Below are 14,566 nucleotides of genomic sequence, written 5' to 3' on the forward strand. Positions count from 1 at the left end.
GTGGCTTCATGTAATGCAATCACTTTGGCATGATTTGATGATGTTGCAACAAGTGTTTGTTTTTGAGAACGTCATGATATTGCGGTGCCTCTATTTTAGGAATACATATTCAGTTTGAGATTTAGCTTTATGTGAATCAGATAAATAATCTGCATCTGTATAACCAAACAAATCTTGTTTCGAGTTGTTAGAATAAAATAATTATAAATCGGTAGTTCCCTGAAGGTATCAAAATATGTGTTTGATCTCATTCCAATGTCTTTTGGTAGGGGCTGAGTTGAACGTTGTCAACAAATTAACTGCAAAGAAATGTCAGGCCTTGTACAATTTGTAAAATACATAATAACCCCAATTGCACTAAGATATGGAACTTTTGATCCGTAAAGATCTTCATGATCTTCACGGGGATGAAATGGATCGGTGTCAATATTGAGTGATATATCAACCAATGGTTTTGTCTTTAAAAATGTTTTAAAAGCTTTTCGGTATAGTTTGTTTGATGTGCAAGTAAACCATTAGGCATATGTTCAATCTGTAAACCAAGGCAATACTAGGTTTTTCCGATATCTTTCATTTGCATCCCATACGTTTCACATCTTTAAAAGTGATAACGATTAATCTGAAAACTTTTCTTTTATTGAGCGATTCTAATTCAGCTCATATTGCTCCTTTCCATTGAGCTCAATCATGTCTGTTTTGATATTCAATGACAGATTTTGGTTCCAGCTCATATCTTTATTCATGATGTCATTATATGAAAAAAAAAAATCTCATCAATATTTGTCATTTCATTTCGGTTCCATATGATTGCATAATTTATTGCAATTTATGTATTTACATTTATCAATATCCTCTGCAGAAGGAATATTGATTTGTGGTTCTTCTTGAACACTTTCTTTTACCTCATTATCAGCTGATTTTTCTTTTCGAGGATTTTTATCTTTGGAACCAATTGGTCTTCCACGTTTCAGGCGTGGCAAAGACTCATGAGTGACATTTCCAGCTTTTAGAATTTCAATTCTAGCTGAAGCATTTACTGCTGGTATATATGATTTAGTCACTTCTTTTTGTATCTGTAAATGCATCAGGTAATTTATTTGCAAGTTCTTGCATATGCATTATTTTTTTTTTTTAAACTTTCTTTTCGCATTCTTTTGTGTGATGATCAAGATACATTAATTTATGCTCACACCATGAAACATCATTTTCTTTATTTTTCATTTCTCCCCCTAATCTAGGGAACAATGATAATCAGCAAAACGTGCTGTAAAAACATCACCCGTTATAGGTTCAATATATCTTATAATTTAAGATATTTCATATTTAATATATATATATATATATCCCCATCCTCCTTTGAGGGCACATTTTAGTGCGTTGTGGTTGTGCAACTAGAACATACACTGCACAATCAAATGTTCTAATGGTGGGAAATATTTGGCTCTCGGCCAAAATCAAGTTGTAGGGGAGAATATTTATGAGTTGCACTTTGTCTAATGTGAAATAATATCGCAGCATGTAAATTTGCATGTCTCCATATATATCACCTTGAATTTTTTCAAGAAACATTGGTGATTCTGATTCTTTCTCAATGTGTTTTTTATTAATCACCATATGTGCTTTTCATTAATCACCATATGTGCTTTTAATCATATGTGCTTTTTCATTAATCACCATATGTGCTTTTTCATTAATCACCATATGTGTTATGGTCTAAAACCATTTATTTATGAGTGATACATAACAAGCTAGACATCTTAGAAAATTCAAACCATTCAAGTCTCAAGGTAGCTCAGGGTTTATGTAATCAAGATTTTTTCAACAAATTCACTCTCGTTTTCTTTTCTGTTGGGACTTATTTGTAGAGCTAAATAAGATGTTTATGTATTCAAGAAATAGTTACGCACAAGGAATTCAAATGATTCCAAACTTTAATTGCGCTCACAATTTGAGCATCATCTTCCCTTTCATTAACTTTGGGAGCGGTTCAACCAAGAACATCGCAAGGTTCAACGTGGTCAGCTAAAAGAATATCTTTTACTGCCAACGTTTAAAGTTCACACGAGTGAACTTCTCAAGTTTCTCAACATGAGTAAGCACTATTTAAGGATCATACCAGAATCACAACATAGTTAATAAGCACTATAATAATTATTAACTAACATATACCATGATCTCATTATCCTTGTCATTAGGCATAAGTTAATAGCTTAATCCGGAACATGTTTATATGTACTATCAGTATCATATTAGCCATATTAAATTATCTACACAATATGTTGGCATAACATATTATAGGTAATAATTCCATTAAATTATTATTTATCATTGATATAAGTAAGATGATATTATATATAGGCCCGATTATATTTCATATCTTCTAAAGTCATGATCTTTATCAAATATGCATTATTATTACTTATTGATAATGCTAAAAATGAACATATATTTCATAGCATTATTCCTCAAGAAAGACAAGCTTTTAGTTGCAATTGTTCTATTTACAAGAGATATTCGTTTAAATAATAAAAGGTGAAGACAAAAGACAGATTCGACGAATTGAAGACGCAAACGACCAAAAAGCTCAAAAGTACAAAAGACAATCAAAAAGGTTCCAATTATTGATAAGAAACGTCTCGAAATCACAAGAGTACAAGATTCAAAACGCAAAGTACAAGATATTAAATTGTACGCAAGGACGTTCGAAAATCCGGAACCGGGACCAGAGTCAACTCTTAACGCTCGACGCAACGGACTAAAAATTACAAGTTAACTATGTATATAAATATAATATAATATATAATTAATTATATTAATTATATATATATTATATATATATATTAAAAACCGTCGGCAGCCAGAAACTCCAAGGGTGTGAGCTGTAAATACCTCTCCGCGACTCGCGGAGTTTTAAGGCCATTTTGCCGCGAGTCGCGGAGCCCCAAATTTCACTTCTGGCTATAAAGCCAACCGAATTCTGATCAAATTACACATCTTTTTTCTCTTCCTCTTCATACGTAAATATATTTATATTTATAATTTATATTTTAATTTTAATTATAATTCTAATAATAAGGGTATGTTAGCGAATGTTGTAAGGGTGTAAGTCGAAATTCTGTCCGTGTAACGCTACGCTATTTTTAATCATTGTAAGTTATGTTCAACCTTTTTATATTAATGTCTCGTAGCTAAGTTATTATTATGCTTATTTAAAATGAAGTACTCATGATGTTGGGCTAATTACTAAAATTGGGTAATTGGGCTTTGTACCATAATTGGGGTTTGGACAAAAGAACGACACTTGTGGAAATTAGACTATGGGCTATTAATGGGCTTTATATTTGTTTAACTAAATGAAAGTTTGTTAATGTTAATATAAAGATTTACAATTGGGCGTCCCTATAAATTACCATATACACTCGATCGGACACGATGGGCGGGGTATTTATATGTACGAATAATCGTTCATTTAACCGGACACGGGAATGGATTAATAGCCACTAGAATAATTAAAACAGGGGTGAAATTACATTCAAGGGTAATTGGTGTAATTGTTAACAAAGTAGTAAAACCTTGGTTTACACGCAGTCGATAACCTGGTGTATTCATTAAACAAAGTATTAAAACCTTGTTACAATTCGAATCCCCAATTAGTTGGAATATTTATCTTCGGGTATAATAATAATTTGACAAGGACACTTGCAATTTATATTTATGACTATGGACTGTTATGGACAAAAACCAGACGGACATATTGAATAATCCAGGACAAAGGACAATTAACCCATGGGCATAAAACTAAAATCAACACGTCAAACATCATGATTACGGAAGTTTAAATAAGCATAATTCTTTTATTTCATATTTAATTTCCTTTATTTTATATTTAATTGCACTTCTAATTATCGCACTTTTATTTATTTTATTTTATCGCGCTTTTAATTATCGTACTTTTTAATTATCGCAATTTTATTATTCGCAATTTCATTATCGTTATTTACTTTACGCTTTAATTTAAAGTCTTGTATTTTTTTTATATTTTACATTAGGTTTTAACTGCGACTAAAGTTTAAAAATCGACAAACCGGTCATTAAACGGTAAAACCCCCCTTTATAAAAATAATATTACTTATATATATTTGTATTTGTATAAAAGTAAACTAATATAGCGTTGAGCTTTGTTTAAAGATTTCCCTGTGGAACGAACCGGACTTACTAAAAACTACACTACTGTACGATTAGGTACACTTCCTATAAGTGTTGTAGCAAGGTTTAAGTATATCCATTCTATAAATAAATAAATATCTTGTGTAAAATTGTATCGTATTTAATAGTATTTTCTGCTAAAATTTAATAGTATTTTATACCCCTCTGCTTTGACATCAAGTATTTTTGGCGCCGCTGCCGGGGATTTATCTTAAAAGCCGGAAGCGAAACGCTAATATAAAAAAAAAAAAAAAAGATTTTTAGTTACTTTTATTAAAAATTCGCTTTTGTAAAAATACGTTTTAATTATTCAAAAATATAAAAAGAAAAACAAAAATATTAGTATTTTTAAGATTTTGTTAAATATTTAAGTTTTATAAGTTTCTTTATTTCTATTTTAGTTTATAAAAATATAAATTTTATTAAACATCTTTTATTTATTTAAAAAAAACAGAAAACATAAAATAAAAAAAAAAAAAAAAAATAAAGAAAACGCGTAAAAAGTAAAACCTGTCAACTGAATTCTGGATCCCCGCGACTCGCGGGGTTTTCTTCTCTATTTGCCGCGACTCGCGGAGGGCTTCTGACACACGGACAAAACCCTAATCAAGCATTGATTACGGGTTTTAATTTATTATTATTATTATTAAAACCTAATTATAATTATTATTATTATTATTATTAGTTTTAGTTTTAATTTTACTTTTTATTTAATTTATGTATTTAGTTTAAATAAGTTTAATTAAATTATAAAATTAATAGTTTTATAAAATAAATAATATAAAAATAATATTTTTATAAAAAATTGTACTTTTTACAACTTTTTGTATATTTTTATATTTTGTACCTTTTTAATCGTTGTAGCGTAATATTTGTATTTTTTAGCTCATATTTAATTTTAAACTTAGTTTTAGCTATAGTTATTTTTACTCCTATATTTTTAGGCTTTGCCGTAGAATTCCTTAAGTGCTTTTTCTTTAGACTAAGATTTAGGTGCTTTAGAATTTTGCGACGCCTTTTTAAGTTTTAGTTTCTTTTTAAGTTATTTCCATTTGGGATTTAGTTTTTCCTGTAAGCTTTAATATTTTTAGAGACCTTTTACTATGTATCAATTATCATTCCAATTAGTAATATCAATTTGCGATTATAATTTTAAGTTAGTTGTAGTAATAAGGTTAAATTAGTTAAATATTTTTAAGTTTTTATAAGTTTATTTTATTTTTCCGTCACCTTTTATTTTTCAACCATTTTTTTCTTTTTCGACATTTTTCGACGCGCAATCTTTTTCTCTCTTATTTCTCGCCATTCTAGTTTTTAGGACTTAGAATTTTTTTTTCTACTTCTTATCTAAATTTCTTAAAATTACGAAAATTTATTTTGAGTGGTTAAATTGATAGACATCAAAATTTTCTGGTTCGTAGTAATAGTTGGATTTGTACGTGGACCGGGTTATTGGAGCCAAACAGTCCTCAATTATATTGAGACCAAACGAATCCTGCCCCTCTGCTGCTTCTTTTGGCTATTCGAAACGTGGGCAAAATCAGAAAAGTCTATTGATTGGATAACTTATTATAATTTTTCTTTCCTTTTAAAAACTAATAGGATATTCTGTGAATGCACCGAGCAAGACGTTCATCACCTTTTGTACGTTCACCACCTGTAACTCGATCAAGACATCGTTTAACAAATATAACCGCCGTTGATTTTTCTTTAGAATCGTCATCCAGTCGACCAAGTACTTCAGTTCAAATTTCCGATAATCCATTTTTTGAACCCAACCTCACAATTGAGAATCCGGAGAATATTCAGGAACGGTTCATAGATCCTGAACCATTAAACTTTCCTCCGGAACCACCAATCATTCAAACAGAGATTGTTGAGGAACGAACCATTAAATCAGAATCATCTAGTGATACCGATTCAACAAATTCAATTATGGAGAATCTGGAACCTTTAAGTATGGAAGACCGAATGAGAGCTAAACGCACTGGCCAAGGTCACGCAATTACTCATCCAGACATTAATGCGCCAGATTATGAAATCAAAGGACAAATTCTACACATGGTGACTAATCAATGCCAATTTAGTGGTGCGCCGAAGGAAGATCCAAATGAACATCTACGTACCTTTAATAGGATCTGCACACTATTTAAAATCCGAGAAGTGGAGGATGAACAGATATATCTCATGTTATTTCCCTGGACTTTGAAGGGAGAAGCCAAAGATTGGTTGGAATCGTTACCTGAAGGGGCGATTGATACATGGGATGTTTTAATTGACAAATTTCTTAAACAATTCTTTCCTGCATCAAAAGCCGTAAGACTTCAAGCAGAAATTGTTACGTTCACACAGAAGCCAAATGAAACTCTATATGAGGCGTGGACAAGATATGGAAAGTTGTTAAGAGGATGTCCGCAACATGGTTTAGACACCTGTCAAATAGTACAAATATTCTACCAAGGATGCGACATCACTACAAGGAAAGACATAGATATAGCAGCTGGTGGTTCGATTATGAAGAAAACCGAAACTGATGCTTACAAAATTATTGATAACACTGCTTCCCACTCACATGAGTGGCACCAAGAAAAAGACATCATTAGATCATCTAAAGCAGCTAGAGCCGATTCTAGCCATGACTTAGATTCCATTTCAGCAAAGATAGATGCTTTCGAGAGACGAATGGAAAAGATGACTAAAGATATTCATGCTATACGAATTAGTTGTGAGCAGTGTGGAGGACCACATTTGACAAAAGATTGTCTAAGTATTGAATTAACAATGGAACAAAGAGAGAATATTTCATACATAAACCAAAGGCCTGGAAATAATTATCAGAATAATTATCAACCGCCAAGACCGATTTACAATCAAAACCAGAATTATAACCGAAATATTCCATATAACAACCAACAAGGTCCTAGCAATCAACAAGTATCCAATAATACTTATAATCAGCAAAGACCGAATTTTCAAAACAAACCACCACAACAAACCGATGATAAAAAGCCGAATTTAGAAGATATGATGACGAAGCTAGTTGAAACTCAAACGCAGTTTTTCACATCTCAGAAACAAACCAATGAACAAAATGCTCAAGCATTTAGAAATCAACAAGCTTCTATTCAAAATCTGGAACAAGAAGTAAGTAACCTAGCAAGGTTAATAGGTGAAAGAAAACCGGGAAGTTTACCTAGTGATACAAATGCTAACCCCCGGAATGAAACAGCTAAAGCTATTACCACAAGAAGTGGTACAACACTTAAACCACCTGAAATACCTGTAACTTCTGATGAAACTATTCCTACTCCACAAGAACCACAACCTGATCAAGATAAGGAAAAAGAACCGGTAGTTGAAAAGGTTAATGAAGATAACACAGTTAAGGATAAACCTTATGTTAAACCATACCAACCACCACTTCCTTATCCGAGTAAAATGAAGAAAGAGAAACTTGAAGCCGAGCAATCCAAATTCTTGGATATGTTTAAACAGATAAATGTAAATCTTCCTTTCATTGATGTGATTTCAGGAATGCCAAGGTATGCTAAATTCTTGAAAGATCTAATCACGAATAGAAAGAAAATGGAAGAACTCTCGGCTGTTACTATGAATGCTAATTGTTCAGCAGTGCTGTTGAATAAGATACCAGAAAAACTATCTGACCCAGGAAGTTTCACAATTCCATGTTTTCTGGGTAGTCTTAGTTCAATAGAAGCATTGGCAGACTTAGGTGCTAGTATAAATCTAATGCCGTATTCACTATACGCTAAACTAGACCTTGGAGAATTGAAACCAACCAGAATAAGCATACAACTAGCCGATAGATCAATAAAATATCCTAGAGGGATAATGGAGAACATGCTAGTTAAAGTTGGTACTTTAGTATTTCCAGTAGATTTTGTTGTTTTAGACATGGAAGAAGATTCTCAAGTTCCTCTCATATTAGGAAGACCATTCTTAAACACGGCTAAAGCAATGATAGACGTGTTCGGTAAGAAACTGACCCTAAGTATAGAGGATGAGAGTGTTACCTTTTCAGTTGATAGAGCAATGCAACAACCACAATCTGCAGATGATACATGTTATTATATTCAAACTATAGATGCACATGCAGAATTATTAGAAGAATTTCCAGAATTACAAGGAACAGGAGAATGTTCTTTAGGAGAAGGAAATGAACCAATTGATGAAGCTGAAATGTTAGCTACACTTATAGCTAATGGATATGAACCAACAACAGAAGAAATTCAATTGCTAAAAGAAGAAGACAGATATCGATATAAATCATCGATAGAAGAACCTCCGAAATTAGAGTTAAAGCCACTTCCAAACCATTTGGAATACGCTTATTTACATGGTGAATCTGAATTACCTGTAATAATATCGTCTTCTCTTACTGAAAATGAGAAATCACAACTCATTTCTGTGTTGAAAGCTCATAAACCAGCCATTGCATGGAAGATTCATGATATTAAAGGAATAAGTCCTTCGTATTGCACACATAAAATCCTTATGGAAGAAGGTCATAAAACGTATGTGCAACGCCAACGAAGACTAAATCCTAATATGCAAGATGTAGTTAAGAAAGAGATTATTAAACTGCTAGATGCAGGTTTGATATATCCAATTTCTGATAGTCCATGGGTAAGCCCAGTTCAATGCGTGCCTAAGAAGGGTGGCATGACTGTCATCACAAATGAGAAAAATGAGCTTATTCCTACTAGGACTGTAACAGGATGGCGTGTATGTATTGATTATAGAAAATTAAATGACGCCACCAGAAAAGATCACTTTCCCTTACCTTTCATAGATCAAATGTTGGAAAGATTAGCCGGAAATAGTTACTATTGTTTTCTAGATGGATTTTCCGGATATTTTCAAATTCCAATAGCACCCGAAGATCAAGAGAAAACCACATTCACGTGCCCTTATGGTACTTTTGCTTACAAACGCATGCCATTTGGACTTTGTAACGCCCCTGCAACCTTTCAAAGGTGTATGATGGCGATTTTTCACGACATGATAGAAGAATGCATGGAAGTATTCATGGATGACTTTTCAGTCTTCGGTGATACATTTAAATCATGTCTAGTTAATCTGGAACGAATGCTAATTAGATGCGAAAAATCAAATCTAGTACTTAATTGGGAGAAATGCCATTTCATGGTTAAAGAAGGCATCGTTCTTGGACATAAAATTTCAAAAGAAGGAATTGAAGTGGATAGAGCTAAAGTAGATGTAATTGCTAAACTTCCACATCCCACCAATGTTAGAGGAGTTAGGAGTTTTCTAGGGCATGCCGGTTTTTACCGACGTTTCATAAAAGATTTTTCTAAAATTGCCACTCCTATGAATAAACTCCTAGAAAAGGATGCGCCATTCATCTTTTCAGATGAATGTATCAAATCTTTTAATATTCTTAAAGAAAAACTCACTAATGCACCAATCATGATAACACCAAATTGGAATCTACCATTTGAACTAATGTGCGATGCAAGTGATTTTGCAATGGGAGCCGTTTTAGGACAAAGGATTGAAAAACGATTTCAACCTATATATTATGCTAGTAAGACATTACAAGGAGCACAAACGAACTATACAACTACTGAAAAAGAACTCCTTGCTATTGTCTTTGCTTTTGACAAATTTCGATCATATCTCGTTCTAGCAAAAACGGTGGTCTATACCGACCATTCTGCTCTTAGATACCTATTTTCAAAACAAGATGCTAAACCAAGATTAATCCGTTGGATCTTACTCTTACAAGAGTTTGATATTGAAATCCGAGATAAAAGAGGAGCAGAAAATCTCGCCGCTGATCATCTTTCTCGTCTTGAAAATCCCGAATTAGAAGTTCTGAATGAATCGGCCATACAAGACAACTTTCCTGATGAATATCTATTGAAGATAGATTATAAAGAAATCCCATGGTTTGCAGACTATGCAAACTACTTAGTTTGTGGATTCCTTGAAAAAGGATTATCGTACCAAAGACGAAAGAAATTCTTCAGTGATATAAAACACTATTTCTGGGAAGATCCACATCTGTTTAAAAGTTGTCCCGATGGAATAATACGCCGATGTGTATTTGGAGATGAAGCTAGTAAAATTTTAAACCATTGTCACACAGGACCAACAGGAGGGCATTATGGGCCTCAACTAACAGCAAGAAAAGTTTATGAAGCTGGATTCTATTGGCCTACAATTTACAAAGACGCACACCTTCTTTGCAAATCCTGTGATGCATGTCAAAGGGCCGGAAAAATAAGTAAACGTGATGAAATGCCACAAAATGTCATCCAAGTATGTGAAGTATTTGACATTTGGGGTATTGACTTTATGGGTCCATTTCCAAAATCTCATAATAATCTATATATACTCGTAGCCATTGATTATGTATCTAAATGGGCGGAAGCACAAGCTCTCCCAACTAACGATGCACGAGTTGTAGTCAACTTTTTAAAACGTCTTTTTGCAAGGTTTGGAACACCGAAAGCTTTAATAAGTGATCGGGGTACTCATTTCTGTAATAATCAACTTGAGAAAGTTCTTAAAAGATATGGAGTAACTCATAAAATCTCCACCGCATATCATCCACAAACAAGTGGACAAGTTGAAAATACCAACCGAGCTTTAAAACGTATTCTAGAGAAAACCGTAGGATCAAATCCGAAGGAATGGTCCATTAAATTGGAGGATGCACTCTGGGCTTTTAGAACAGCCTACAAAACTCCAATTGGAACCACACCTTTTAGACTTGTTTATGGAAAAGCATGTCATCTTCCAGTAGAAATTGAACACAAAGCATTTTGGGCTTTGAAGACATGTAATCTTGATTTACATGAAGCCGGACGTCTACGATTAAGTCAACTAAACGAATTAGAAGAATTAAGACATGAAGCATACGAAAATTCGTTAATCTATAAAGAAAGAACGAAGAAATGGCATGATAAAAGAATCAGAAGTTCAAAAGAATTCAAAGAAGGAGACAGAGTTCTTCTTTTCAATTCACGATTCAAGCTATTTCCTGGAAAATTGAAATCAAGATGGTCTGGACCATTCATAGTCAAAAGAGTTTTCCCATACGGAACGATAGAATTGATAAATTCAAATGGGATTGAATTTAAAGTTAATGGTCACAGAGTTAAACATTACATACAGGGTCCGATGGAAGTCGACAACGAAGTTAATCACAATTTCGACACCACAGCTAACTAAGTGTGGGGAGAATCAAGTCTTTAAAGGATAATATGTATTTTTGTTAGAGTTAGATTGTCTGTTTTCGTGTAGTTCTCGAAAATGGAACACGTATGGTCTTTCCCTAGCAGACCCTAAAGAACTAGTCTTCTCCCCCCATTCTGAATTTTTATTTTTTTTAGATTTTTACAAAATGAAGACTGCCTGTGAACTAAACCATGGTCTAATGCTACACGCTTTGATCACTAAACGTAATAATGACATACTCCCGAGTGAAATAGTATCAGTAATCAGAGAAAGAATGGACGGAGTTAGAAAAGGATCCAGATGCGAAGATAATAAGTTACAATTTGGTAAAGGAAAATCAAAATCCGCAGCAAAAAGAAGAGCACGACACCTAGAACGATGTCACAAATGCGGAAAATGGTCACATGGAGGTAAATGTTCAAATAATCAAACCTATTCAAATACCGAATTTGTTACTTTATGCAGAGACGGACCGTTCATATGTTTAGAAGAAAAGACAATGAATGCTCGAGGTTACGCCTATGCAGCCATGGAAGACCAATTAAACCGACTATCTTATGAATATAATAGATCATATAACTAAGAAATCTATTTCACAGGTATGTCTGTACAGTTTTTATTTTTATTTTTATTTTTAACCTTTTGATAATAAACGCTAATTTGTTCGCTAAAAAGTATTAAATTGGTATTAAATAAAATTAGGTTTGGCGACCGAAATTATTGATATTGTTCAAAAATTTACTACATCACTGCGAAATTTAACGTTTATTCTTAAGGTATAAATATCTTTAATCAATCAAACCAAAATATTTCAAAAATTCGTCATGAGTTAAATTAGGTCTTGGAACCGAAATTACTTTACCGAAAATAGGGGCGCACATTTTTGATAATATTTGATTGATTAAAGTGGGATAAAAAGACAAAAAGATTTTTAATTTTATTTTTACCATGTTTTTAATCTTAATATTTAAATCTTAAATTAATATTGTAAACTTTGTAAAAACAATATATTTAAAATTGTAAATATTTGAAAAATTAATATAAGTTTGGTATGAATTTATAAATTTTTAAATTAAGTTTGGTGTGAATTTTTAAAATATTAATTTTTAATTTTATGCATTTTAATTTTTGAGTTTGGTGTGAATTTTTAATATTAATTTTGAATTTTATATTTATGTTGTGTGAATTTAAAAACAAAAATTTACTTTATCTCATTAAGTTAAGAATATGATTTTTAAAATTCGTCGTAAGTTGAAGACTAGGTCTTTGAACCGAAATTGCTTTACCCGAGGGAGGGACGAGAACTTTTATTATCATTATTTTTAATCTTATTGATTTAAAGTATGCCAAAAACATTGAAAAAAAAACTCAAAAATCTTAGCTTTTAAAACAATCGCTACAAAAAGACAAATTTTAAAATTTTGTCGAGGGACGAACTAGGACATCGATCCGAAACGACCTCGTCCTAAATAACAAGGGAAACAAAATTTTAAAATTAATTTCTTAATTGTTTTATAAGTTAAAGATTATAAAAAAAAAAAAAAAAAAAAAAAAAAAAAAAAAAAAAGGGTAAACTCCGCGACTCGCGGAGTTTGCAGTGCAAACCTCCGCGACTCGCGGAGGGTCCAAAACCCAGAAAAAAAAAATAAAAGAGCTGCTCGATCAGTACACTCAACCCACACAAAAACACCCAAATACAGCTCGAAAAAGAACCCGAAAATACACCCAAAAACACTCCAAAAATCTCAATTTTTAACCGTTAATCACCAAATTTTTTGCTAAAATCATGTTGAGAAGGATGATATCTAGGAACTACTCAAGAAAAACGGTAAATTTCTACACCTAAACACCATTTAATTCGAATTTTAGTGTTCTTGAGCTAATTTTTACCCAATTTGATTTTGATGCTTTTTAGTGTAATTAGACTTAAATTGTTTATGTATTATGCTTGTATAACCTAGATTGATGCTGTTTAACATGATTAGAAGCCTTAAACTTCAAATTTTGAATAATCTAGGGTTTGTGTTCTTGAGCAATTTGGGGCTTTTTGATATAAACAGGTTATGGCCGATTTTTGTCATGAATTGTTGCTAAATTGAGTAGTGTAACATGTCTAGGTAGTTAAATGATCCAAACTTTGAGCCTAAACATGATTTTGAGAATTAAAGTGGACTTTTTCAAGTCCAAAATTCATGAACTTGATTTTTGAAAGATAATGCCATTTGAGACTTGTTTATTTGCTAGTAATGATTATTTTGACATGTTATTTGAGTTGAATGCTTATGAACTTGGCGAAAATTTTCGTATATGCTTATTTGAAAAAGTGTAGATTTGATAAAAATGTGAAAATAAGCTTAAGTTTGATATAAATTGATAATGTCATTGTAATTATTTTGATTGATGATTTTGCTGACACTAATGCATATTTGGATGCACAAAATTTGTGTTTGATGTGTTTTGCAGAATGAAAGGGGTGAATCTTCATCCCAAGCCCGCCATGCTCCTGCTGAAAACTTGGAACAACAGGAGGTAGATAACTACTACAAGCAGGATGTACCTCATCCAGTCATGACCTTTTCAGATATGCACTTGGAACAGTTGCACCCGAACCTGAGATTTGACAGACTTTGGATAGATTATCCAAAATATCAACGGGGTTTGCATACTCTTCACTCTAAGGTTGTTGAGGTACCGAGGGTCATAGAATGGGGACCCTTGGAAGCTGTAGAATTGGCCGGGCCAATTAGGGAATTACTGGTACAGAGGTATGGTAATTCTTCTTTTAATGACTGGATATGTTTATTCACCATACGCAGACCTGTATATAAAGTATGGTGTGAAGAGTTGTTATGTAGTATAGAGTTGAATGATCGGGTAGCTAGTTTAACCGATCGTTCTTTTATTAGATTTTTGTTAGGCGGTTCGATGCGCCACATGTCTTTACTGGACATGGCTCAGGCTTTACGTATATATACGCCTGAGGAATTAGCATCTGCCGATTGTAGAGGATTGATACTAAACGGTAGGAAAATAGATGAAAATTTTGATACACACGGTGTGTGGAGTCAAATGACAAGCCATCACCGTTTTAAAGGGGGAAACTACTCTTATTTGGATATAGATAGAGCCGAAT

Source organism: Rutidosis leptorrhynchoides, chromosome 9 (assembly GCF_046630445.1).
Source record: "Rutidosis leptorrhynchoides isolate AG116_Rl617_1_P2 chromosome 9, CSIRO_AGI_Rlap_v1, whole genome shotgun sequence".
Lineage (NCBI taxonomy): Eukaryota > Viridiplantae > Streptophyta > Magnoliopsida > Asterales > Asteraceae > Rutidosis > Rutidosis leptorrhynchoides.